At 47.3% G+C, this 12,334-nt stretch overlaps 1 non-coding gene across 1 annotated transcript; it reads left to right on the top strand.

Moving 5' to 3' along the window:
• The first annotated feature begins 1,604 nt into the window (after positions 1-1,604).
• Positions 1,605-1,723, top strand: LOC131830780 (5S ribosomal RNA). The gene has a single exon (XR_009353370.1). It is a non-coding gene; the product is annotated as a 5S ribosomal RNA (ribosomal RNA).
• The last annotated feature ends 10,611 nt before the right edge of the window (positions 1,724-12,334 follow it).

Below are 12,334 nucleotides of genomic sequence, written 5' to 3'. Positions count from 1 at the left end.
AGCACCGGCCTCCTAGGTGAGATGGCTGCACTGTGCCCAGTCGCCTCACACATGCTTCCGAAGGCACCTGTGTTCTCTGGCAAGAACGTGTTTGCGGACACACCTTTCCTCGACAGTGTTGCTGGAGGGGAAGGCTGCTCTCTCAGCAGACTTGTTTCTCGCTCCCAGGGAAGGGCCTGGCATGTTCCTCAAGCTTCCACACACCCTGTGGAGAGCACTGCTGTCTTCTGCCTGGGAGGATGCTGTTTCGGGGTGACCGGCTCTCACGGCGGTTTGGGCCCTGGGCCTCTTCGGCACCGGGCATGGGCTCTGGCTACCAGAACGATGCTAGACGAATGGTGGCTTTCCCTGCCCTGTTGTTCCTAAGAGTGGAGTGCATGGCAGCATGCTGCCCCTCCTGGGGCAACCAGGCGTTCATTGAACAAACCTTCTGCACACACCTCGGCATCCTAGGTGAGGTGCTTTCCAATTTCCTCTTGCCCCATACGCACTGTGCCCTACACGGGTGTTCCCGCGCGAGCCCATGTGTGTGGCTGCACCATCTCTCGCTGCTGCTGTCAGAGCCAAAAGGCCCCTTCGCCACAGACGTGTTTCGCGCTCACCAGGAAGCACCAAACACGTTCCCCGAGCTGTCCCACACACTTTGGCAACACCTGTGTCTTGCGGACAGAGGCTGCTTCAAGGTCCCCAATCTTCACTCCAGTGTCGCCCCTGGGCCTTAAGACCAAGCCCCCTCCCTGGCTTCCAAGCTTAGGTTAAGAAGCCGATGCCAAGAGCCCTCTGCAAGAAACGCTAAGACGCCTTCCTGTCAGCAAAGCCGTTTCCACGAAAGTAGCTCATGAAGAGGGACAGCCGGTGCGATGCCTGCGTGATAGCATCTGGGAGGTGCCCTGTGTGAACCCATGAGGAGGAATCCAGTCAAGGACGCATCCCTCCACGAGCTACCGCCTCCCAGGCTGGCTGGAGGGCTAGGCAAAGTGCCTGGTGCAGGATGCGGTTCTGTAGAGCACTCCTCTCCAGTAGCGTCTTTTGTCACTAGGGCCCACCTCTCTCCTAAACTAGCTCAGAGCCAGGGAGACTGCCTTGGGTTTAAAGGGCGGGGCTGCAGCTTCTGGACTGGGATGTGACAACGTCCCTGTCCTCGGTGGGCTGGAAGCCAGGCGGGTTAGAGAGGAGGAGAGAGCCGAGCAGAGCAGAGCAGAACAAGGAGAGGAGAAGAGAACAGAGGAGAGCAGAGGAGAGTGGAGCAGAAGAGAGCAGAGGAGAGGAGAGCAGAGGAGAGGAGAGGAGGGAAGGCCAGGTGGCCAGCTGGGCGGGCGCTGGGTGGCGCTGAGCACACCGAGTGCGCGCCCCGACGACACACCCGGTTGCCACCTGGGGAGGCACGCGGTGGCGGGGCTGGGGAGTCCCGGTTTGGGAGAGTGCCCGGACGGACTTTGGCAAGGCCCCGGTGCCACAGGCCTCTGGGCCCTTTGGTGGGCGGGCTGGGAGGCAGGAGCCAGGCCCAGGGCAGGCGGAGTGGGGAGCCATGGGGAGCCATGGCGCGCGCGGGGGCCCGGGAAGCGCACAGCAGGCTTTTGGGGCGGCCAGCTGCCACGGTAGGCGGCTATGGCCATACCACCCTGAACACACCCGATCCTGTCTGATCTCGGAAGTTAAGCAGGGTCGGTCCTGGTTAGTACTTGGATGGGAGACTGCCTGGGAATACCGGGTGCTGTAGGCTTTTTTTTTCGCCCCCAAACGCTTGTCTTTGGCCTTCCTCTTTTCTCTCCCCCTTCGGCCTCCCTCCCTCTCCCTTGACCGCCACCGCTCTGCGCCCTGGCCAACGTGATGGCCTCCCTACAGTCACTGAACGCCTCAGCCCCTGAGCCCGGTCCCCTCACGCCCCTGACCCCCTGACCCCTGGCCACCCCAGCCCCAGCATCGCGGGCCCCTGGCCACCTACTGCGCAGGCGGCCGGCCACAACCCAGCCTTTCTGCCTCCACGCCACAAGGCCCACCCGCACCTCAGACGGCCTTGGGGGGCTGCGGGCAGTGCGGGGCAGTGTTGGAGGGGGCTCAGGGGCCAGAGGCAGGGAAAGGGGGACTGGGGTGAGGACAACACCCATGGACGCGGGGAGTGGTGTGGGGGAAATGATGGGAATCTCCCTGCTGTGAGGAAAGAGAGATTGGAATTCAGGAAGGCTGGAGTGATGGAAAGGCCATGGGTTCCAGAGAGAAGCAAGTCAAGTAGAAAACAATCTCTTGGAAATACACACTGGAGTCCTTTTGAGTCCTCGCTCCAGAGGAAGCAGTGTGTGTCTAAGAAAATGCTCCAGGTTCTAACAGAGAGTCAAGGCAATGGAACCAGATGGTTGCCAAGACTCCTACAAGGCTAGAGGTCATTGGAAGGAAGAGTTCTTCTGGCTAAGTCAGAATATTCAGTAGAGACACGTGAAGGAGCATGCGTTCAGAGCGGGATGAAATGATCCCTCCAAGAAAGCTGACTCTACAGATACCCTAAACAAGGAGGAGAACAATTGTAAAAAGGGTCAGAATTACCTCATAATCTCTCACTGCCTGTGTGACCGCCAGTAAAAGAAGGCAGAGAGTAGCCTCCAAAGGACTCAGGTCATCGAAAGGAAGGCAGTTCCAAAGGGAAAGGGAAGAAGGAATAGATGGGAAAAAGAAAATATGCTTAGCGAGGTTGTAGACGTCAACTTTAACATTTCAACAATGACCTTCAGAGTGAACGACTGAAATCCTATTGAAAGAAAAGACCTCAATAGGTCAGTGAAAAATACACTCTACATAGAAGGATGCAGAGGCTAGTATAGATTTTGTGGAAAGAAAAAGGATGAAAAGGGCTAGACCGTACCCAAATGAATCCTCAAAGGCTGCTTTTCCCAGGTCTTGAGAAGGGACAATGGAAAGACACCCGATCAATGAACAGAGAAAGAAGACATTTCAGAACAACAAAGGATCCTTTTAGAAAGACACGGCTATCCTCAAGGTTCTGCATGCGATGAGAAAACTCATGGAGATCAACCACATTCAATCCCATCAAAGAAGGCTCAAGACTAATTAGTGGAAAGCTTGTCTTTCTTTCCTTGAGAGAGAATGAGTGGAGAGAGAGTATGAGAGAGGAGAAGGTCAGTGGGAGAATCCAACTCCCCAAGGAGCTGGGAGCCTGAGGAGGGACGAGATCCTGCCAGTCCGGGGTCATGACCTGAACCCAAGGCAGTGGCTGAATTAACAGAGCCACGCAGGCGCCTGTCTCCAGATACTGGTCAACAACAGCTGCGGAGCACCTGGTCAGCACCCTCAGTCAAGTGCCCAACTCTTGGTTCTGGCTCAGGTGGTGATCTCAGGCTCTTGAGATTGAGCCCTGAGGCTAGCTCTGGGCTCAGGGCAGAGTCCACTAGGTCTCTCTTTGGGTCCTGCCCTTGCCCCCTCCCCCACTCAAGAGTGCTCTTGCCCCAAAACACACTAGGAAAACACTTCACAGAAATGAACAATGGTTGAGAGTGGGAGGGGTGGGGAGAAAAGCGACCAGCCCGGGGCCAGTGGGAGGTGCCCGGGATGCTGCCCACCCTCCCAGGCCTGGGCTCTCTCAGCCGTGGCCGCCACCGCCACAGGGAGCAGCTGAGCCCCGGGAGCCTGGCACAAACCTCCAGGAGCACCTCCAGCGCTCTCTCACCGCGCTTGTGGGTGTGGGGGGGGCGGGGCCACAATCCGTCCTGGGAGGAGGCAAGGGCGAGGCCCAGGCGCCCCCGGCGGGGGAGGGGCAGGCAACACCTGCAAGGAAATCCCCATGGGACTGTTGGAGCTGCTGCAGGGCTTCATGCTGCACTTGGCTAGGCACCAGCCTGCGGACCCTGCCCTGCATCTGGTTCTTTCCTTAGCAGGGAGCCTGTTTGCTCCTCTCTCTCTCTGCCTGTCTCTCTCTTTCCTTCTACTCTCTGTCTGTCAAAGGAAGAAAGAAAACCTTAAAAAAAAATCATCAAACAACCCTCCATATTCTTGTCGTTCATGAGGACCCCATGCGTCAACATTTGATTTTTACTTCTTGAATGGAAGAAATTGCTTGATTGATGGACGCATTTGACAGACAGAGACAGTGACAGAGGGAGCCCAGGTGGAGAGGGAGTCCAAGCAGTGGAAGTGGGAGAGGGAGAAGCAGGCTTCCTGTTGAGCAGAGAGCCCCAGGCAGGGCTTGATCCCAAGACCCTGGCATCAGTACCCCAGCAGAAAGCAGCCACCCAGGTGCCCCACTCCATGACTAAATTCGTTTTTCACGATTCAATCCGTTGGATGAAGCAACACTCTTTGGGGTCTGCCTCCTCTGGGTTCACACTAACATATTGTGTTTTCCTTTGCTCTTTTTGGATCACTGAGGATTTTAGGAACCTTTTCATGTGTTTCTTGGCTGATGGTTTTCTCCTTGGGATATTTCTGTGCAAGGATTTTATTTGTTTTGACGTTACGTACCTAAAAAGAATTTGAATATAGAATGAAGTCTTTAGACACCCCGTACTAATGGATCTCAAGAATATATGTAATTCAAAAGTACACACTGCAAAAAGCAATCTAAACATTCAGTTCAACCCCCATCAGCATTTAATGGCATTTCCAGAAATAAGAATAGCAATCATACAAAGTGAATAATACCATGGAAGGCCTTGAATAGCCAGAGCCATCTGGAGAAAGAACAAAACTGGAGGTGTCATGCTCTCTGAATTCAATGTGTATTACAAAGCTGTAGAAATCAAAATGGTATAGTATTGATATACAGACAGACACACAGATGAATGGAACATAGTACAAATCCCAGGAAGAAACTGACACATATGTAGTCAATTCATTTCCAACAACAGCTCCAAGAATATAAAATAGGGAAGCAGCTGTCTCCACAATAAGTGGCTTTGGAAACACTGGGCAACCTCAAGTAAAGCAATGCAACTGAATGTCTATCCAACCCTATTCACAACAACCGAGTCAACATGCGACAAAGACTTCAACAAAACAGCGACACCCATAAAATACCTAGATGAAAACCAGACAGAATGTTATTAACACCCCCACTTTAAAAAAAAAAAAAATCTCCAAGACCAAAATTTGAACTCAAGATTCTGAGATCAAGAGATAGATGCTTTGCTGACTGAACCAGTCAAGAACCTTTTAAAACTATGGAGCACAGAGGTGTTAGATCTATTCATTTAACCCTATTAACCCAATTTTTTTGGAAGAAAGTTTCTTGAAATCATTCTTTTTTTTTTTTTTTAAAAGATTGCATTTATTTATTTGAGAGAGATAATGCGAAAGAAAGAAAGTATGAGAGGGTAGAGGGTAAGAGCTAGAAGCAGATTCCCTACTGAACAGGGAGCCCAATAGGGAACTCGATCCTGGGACTCCAGTATCATGATGAGCTCAAGGAAGTTTCTTAACCACCTGAGCCACCCAGGCACCCGAGATCATTCTTGACTCTGATATTTGTAATTTGCTATCAGAAGCAAAGGGCATAATAAAAAAATAAACAGCTGGGACTACATCAAACTAAAAGCCTCTGCACAGCAAAGGAAATGTCCAATCATCAACACATCAAAAAGAAAACATACTGAAAAGGGAAAATACTTGCAAACTACCTAACTGACAAAGGTTTCATATCCAAAATATTAAAGAACTCATACAACCCAGTAACTCAAAAACAAATAGCAGTTACAAAATCAGCAGAGTTCAGAATATTTTTCCAAAGAAAACACAGCAGAGAGCCAACAAATACAAGAAGATATGTTTACCATTACTCGTCACCAGGGAAATGCAAATGAAAGGCCAAAGTGATGTCACCTAACACTTGTCAGAATGGTTAATATCCAGAAGACCAGAAATAGCAAGCATTGGCCAAACTGTGGAGGAAAGGGAACTGTGCTCTGTTGGTGGGACTATAAATGTATGCAGCCACTATGGAGAATAGTATCAAGTTTTCTCAAACAAACAAACAAAAAAACCACATGGGGCACCTGGCTGGCTCAGTTAGAATAGTGATTCTTCATCTCAGGTTCAAGAGGTTGAGCCCCACATTGGGGGTAGAAAATACTTTGAAAAAATTAGAAATAGAAAGACCATATCATGGGCATCTGGATGGCTCAGTTGATTAGGCAACTGCCTTCAGCTCAGGTCATGATCCCAGAGTCTCAGGATCGAGTCCCGCATTGGGCTCCCAGCTCCATGGGGAGTGTGCTTCTCCCTCTGACTTTCTCCTCTCGAATGCTCTTTCTCACTGTCTCTCTCTTAAATAAATAAATAAATAAATAAATAAATAAATAAATAAAATCTTTAAAAAAAAAGAATGACCATATCATCCAACATTCCCCCTCTTATGTATTAGAAGGAAGCCAAGTCTTCTCTCCTAAATGAAGGTGTATAGTTTGATGTGCCCTTCTGTTTAATTCCAGCACTGAGAGTCTCTGCTCCTTTGAAGTAGATTGTGAAGGGCCCTGGCCACAGGTTAAGGTATAAGTTCTCAGGTCAGCTTCTCTCCAGAGCTCTACTCAAACCTTCATAATTTAGTCCTCAGTCCATTCCCCTTGTCCCCACAGCTCTGTCTTTTCCTAGTCTCTCAAGGCCCAGCCTACCACCCCTGGGAATCTGACATAACTTGTGGTTTGGTTGACCCTGAGCCCAAAGTCATGACCTGAGCTGCCCCCTACAAACATACCTGGGTCACATAAACTTATTAACTACTTAGCAGAAAGCTCAGCAGGGTCTCACAACCAAAGGCCAACAACCTGAATACTTGCTGATCAGGGAGCATTCCCCGACCACTGCAGACCCACTGATTCAATGTGTCATCAGGTGTTCTGTGCAAATTCCTTCCACTCTTGTCCCACACTAGACTCTTACCAGCCAGTGAGAACAGGTTAAGTCACAGGCACATGATCATCAGCATCTTACTGGAGTAAGGCCTCTGCTACTCCTTCCCAGCTCAGCAGTATCTGGAAGTGAGCCAAAAAAAAAAAAAATTCCCTCCCTGCAAGTAGACGCAGTTATGGGGCTCCATGCCTCTGGTTGCTGAGCCCTGAGGTAGGAGTCAGCACTTAGCTCAGATTTGGAGCACTAGCCACCTGCTGCCCCTGGAACAGCCACATTCCTCAACTCTGTATTGGATTTCTCTCAAATAGAGACTTCTGTTTTGTCTGTCAATAGGTATGTTTCTGTGTGAAGCATGGAGTGGTGTGACTATTTGTTCCTCCATGAAGTGTTGGAATGCCCTAACTCATAGATTCAAATTCATTTCCCGCCCACTCTGCAGATCTGCCAGAGCACAGCTCCACCTCAGCCCAGTACCCTATTACCCACGGCAAGCGTCAATGCTCCGTATTATTATCCAGGACTGATGTCTTTTTCAGATCTGAACCTGAGGCTTAGTGTGGTCAATTAACTTGTCTGACATCATGTGGGTAGTAAATAGTAGAACACAAATTCCAACCCAGATCTCCTCAAGATGCTTAGAGGTCTTCCCTCTAATGCAGGCCATTCTCAGGCACCTCAAGGCCCTGTGTGTTTCCCTTTCTCTGGCTACCTGTGAGAAGTATAATGAGAGGTGTGGGGTGACTGTCCCAAATGTAGCCCTGGTCAGTAGCAAGGAAAGATCCTAAGTAACAAGACTGATGTCAGGGTGCAGAGCAGGTCTGCAGGTCCTGTGAGTCTCCACCTGGGGGACAGGCTGAGAGTGCCACTGCAGTGGTTTTCACCAGGCCTGCCATCAGGAGCTCCCCCTGGGCTTCTGGCTCACATCCCCAGAGAAATGGTGGGTGAGAAGAGGAGGTCAGAAGAAAATGTAGAGTCATTGAGTAAACCTGGTGGAACTAAAGGCAATCCTGAAGTGGCCTGTAGTTGGGGGAAGAGGGAAGGGCAGCAAGAGGATGGGCTTGAAGAAGTCTTTTCAACTACTCTGCTCTCTGTGACAAATGCTTCCTAATATTTTTCAGGTGCCAGTATGTTGCAGGGTGGCCATGTCAACTAGCGTGTAGGTCCAAACAGCCATCTGTGTGACCCCTGTGCCTCCATTCAACCCCCTCTTGCAGGGCGAGTACTACCTGAAGAGACTTGGTCTTTCCTCTGTAATTTCTTCTAAGACATTTAAAGTTGAGTCACTTGCCATAGCAGATGTGTGGCAGGTGGCAGTAAGGAGGAGAGGTGAAGACTGGCTTTGTGGTGCCTGAGTCCATCTGCTCTGGGATCACCTTCACTCCCCTCTAAACTCATCAGGACTTCTGTCCTTCTCCAGTGCACAGTACCAGTGACAGAATAGCTGCTAACCCATGGGGAATATGAGCACACATGCAAGAATTACTATACACCTGGGATGTACGATGACCACATAAGAAATCCAACAGAATGAATGTTAAATATCATTTGAAATAGAATTATTGGAGTAGACAGACTCCAGAAAATTAATAAACAAAATAAATGTATCCTTCTGGATATAGGAAAATATCAGTAGCAATAAGACCCAATTAAACTACAGGAAAGAACCAAGTCAAAATATTGCATATGAAAAATAGAATGGTTGAATTAGATTGCACACAGATAGGGTAAATAATAGGATAAAAACAGATCAAAGAGGTGTGCAATTGGTACTTTCTGTGGACATAACAGAAGTATCGACTTTGGAGCTGGCAAACTTATGGTAGGACCATTTGTGCAATTTCTGTACCGAAGAACTAATTAGCGAGATATGGTTGGGGATACAAAGAAGTGGAAGCTGGTGCAGGAGCCTGGCATAAAGAGCAGCAACAGAGCTTTTTTCATGCCTCCCATGCCCTTTTCACCCCCTTCCTCACTGTCCCAACCTCCCCCACCACTGCTAATCCTAATGGACAGTGGAAGGAAAATGAGAAGTAGAGATTAGCAGCTGACAGACACAACTGACTGAGGAAGCCCCACAAATAGGGTTTTCATGGAAATAAAATGGGGCCACTCTAACCCCTTCCTCAGATCTTCCGTTGGGGCTCCCCACTGGCTGAACTCACAGCCAGAGAGCATAGATAACTGTCAGGCCTTTCTATCTACCACTTCCACAGCACAGAAGGGGTGGGATGGGTGGAGACTGTGTCTTTAGAGACAGACAGGAGGTATCTGCTATGGGTGGGTGGGTAGAAATTACTAGATTCCACTCTGATACTTAAAAAAGAAAAGAAATTAAGAGAATTCATTAAAATAATCTCCATGGGGCACCTGGCTGGCTCAGTTAGTGGAGTATACAACTTTTTATCTTGGGGTTGTGAGTTTGAGAAACACATTAAGCATAGAGATTAAGCAAAAACAAACAAATAAATAAATAAATAAATAAAACAGGGTTGCTGGGGGGAGGGGGTTTGGGAGAAGGGGGTGGGATTATGGACATAGGGGAGGGTATGTGCTTTGGTGAGTGCTGTGAAGTGTGTAAACCTGGTGATTCACAGACCTGTACCCCTGGGGATAAAAATATATGTTTATAAAAAATAAAAAATTAAAACATTAAAAAAAAAACTTGCATAGAAGGGCAAACCTAAAAGCCAACTCTCAATTATAGAGAGCAAACAAAATTACAGAGAACAAGCAAACCATTATACAATGGTACCAGAGGACAGGTGGGTCATGAGTTCAATAGATGACGGTTTAAAGATGGCATCAGTTTGATGACCACAGGGTGTTGTATTGAAGTGTTGAATCTACTGTACACCTGGAACTAATAGTACACTGTACTTTCAGTAACCAGAATTTAAATAAATACACACAAGACAAAACAAACAAACAAACAACAATTTTTAAAAAACCCTTAAAAAAAAGTCTATATAAAGGAATTGCAGAGGAAGAAAGAGAGGAGGAATGTAGAAGGCCAAATGCTGAGAAAGCCTGCACTTGAAATAAAATCAGAGTATTTGATTCCCAAAGTTGTTTTTGCTGCAAGGATATTCCTGGCCTCAATAGACATCTGCAAAGGCCACAGGAAGGTAGCTGTATTAGTCAGAGTTATCCAGAGAACCAATTTGGTGTCTAAAAGTAAATATATAGCATCTGTATCTATGTCTATATCTATATATCTATAGGGAGGTAGGGAGAAAGAGAGAGAGAGAGAGAGAGAGAAAAAGAATGAGTTTTATTTTAAGGAATTGGCTCATGATTATAGAGAGTAGCAATCCAAAATCTGCAGGTTGGGCTGGCAGGCTCAGACCCTGGAAGAGCTAATATTGCAATTCAAGGCTATATTAATCATGTTTTTCGTTTTCTGTTTTTTATGGTGATGAGACATCTTTCTGGAGAAAAGGAGAAGGTAAGGAAGCCAGGAGAAGTTGTTCTATTCATGGAGATAATAATCACCTGGTTACATACCTTTTATATCCAAACCAACCAATCCCAAGGCCCTACCTTAACACTTCCTTTATCTCACTCTCACAAACTAAAACCAATAGTTATCTCATTCTAAATCACAGCAAAGGTAGGAGTCAGACAACTAAAGGCCACCCTATACATAAAGATGCTTGACATTATTCAAACTGGCCAGTCCTAGACTGTTTCCCCTGCTCTGCCTTGCTTTGTCCATGGAAACCCCTGGAAAGTCTCTGGGCTATGCTTTCACCTCACTCCCACTTCTGTTTCCTGACCAGATTCCTGTGTGAAGTGGCACGCCCCCTCTTCTGGGGAAATGCAAATAACAAAAATACCTTAATCCCATTTGCATCTTTGTGTCATCACACAGTCACCTCCATAAGTTAAAATCCCACAGGAGTTTTAACACAAAGTCCAAATGTCCTTAGGCTGGAGACCTAGGAAGAGAAAATATTGCAGTTCAAGTTTGGAGCGGTCTGCTGGGATAATAACCGTATTCCTCAGGGGCAGTTAGTCCTTTGACTGATGAGGCGAGGCCCACCCACATTATGGAAAGTCCTATGTTTTACTCCAAGTCCATTGTTTCAAGTATTAATCACATCCAAAAAACACTCTCTCACAGAAATATCTGGGAATAATGCTGGACAAAATATATGGACACAATGATATCAACCAAGTCAATATACAATATTAACCATCACAAGAAATTTATGGGGAATTCTGCACGTATTTCTCTGGGACCCCAAGGAGCCTGACAAGATAAAACACACTGTTCTCCTCAAACTCAGGAGCCTGCATGGAAGGAGTGGAAAGTTGACAGCAAAGGAATAGGCCGATGTGCCCTTGCAGTCTGACTAGCTAGGGATCTGTCAACCAGCATCAAGCTATGAATGTGGTTTGAGGTGGTCTGTGACTGATAGGGCTCCAGCCTCATGGCAGACACAAATGCTGAGCTGCTCTAAAAGAGGGTACAGTCATTCTTGGTATAAGGAAATTACTGTAGTTAGTTTTGCCAAGAATAAAAACCAGCATATGGTCAAAAAGAAAGGAAGCAAAGCTCATGAAATAAGAAGCAGTAGATACAAGAGAAAGCAGAAATGGACAAAGATTTCAGACTTTGTAAATGCCAAACTTTTCATAGACCTCTAATCATTTCCTTATGTCTGTTAGTTTTTAAATATCTCTACTCATTGCAATTACATTCACTTTCATTTACTGAATAACAAACGATCTCAAAACTAACAGCTAGGACTATCATTTCCATCATGGGTCTCTTGACCAACTGTCGTCCAGTGAAAGTGGTGAAGATGATTTTTTTTTAAATAAGAGGGAGGGCCCACAAATGGCCCTATGTACATATAGCAAATGAAGAAAATGTATTCAAGAAAACCTACTTAGTAAGAACGGTAGGAGTCTGTGACACTTGAATCACAACCTTCTTCCTACATTCCCCATCCCCAGCTCAATATGAAACAAAGTCCACTCCAGATGGCTGCAGCCAAGGACACAGGGCTCTTTGTCTCCCAGTTCAAGGGTTACAGCATCCTCTTGGGAGAGGCAGGATGACAGTCTTTCTCATCCTTGACCCTGGCTGCCTGTTGTCAAGGGGAAGGTCCTGGCAAGTGTGGCCAAGAGATAGGGTTCTTTCTACCACTGAGGCTTTCTACCACTGAGGCCCTACTCTGGAGGAGGCTCTCCCTTGGGTGGTGCAATGGAAATACTAGAACCCCACCTGTCTTTCCCCTGGCCTGAAATGCAATTATCTAATACTCAATTTAGAAAGCTAAGATGACCTGAATCTACCACCTCCTTTCCCCATATCATGGAGCATCTACCTGCTGACTCAGGATGACAGGGAAGATTGCCTAAGAGCGTAAGCTTCTTCTTTGTCCTGGGATCTTCCCCCGCTCTTTTTTTTTTTTTTAAGCCTAGCAGAGAAGATTGTATTAACTAAATTAGTTGATCTACTCTACCTTTTAAA

This window comes from Mustela lutreola, chromosome 4 (assembly GCF_030435805.1).
Source record: "Mustela lutreola isolate mMusLut2 chromosome 4, mMusLut2.pri, whole genome shotgun sequence".
Taxonomy (NCBI): domain Eukaryota; kingdom Metazoa; phylum Chordata; class Mammalia; order Carnivora; family Mustelidae; genus Mustela; species Mustela lutreola.
The sequence above is the reverse complement of the archived record's forward strand: the minus strand, read 5'-3'. Positions and strand labels throughout refer to the sequence as shown.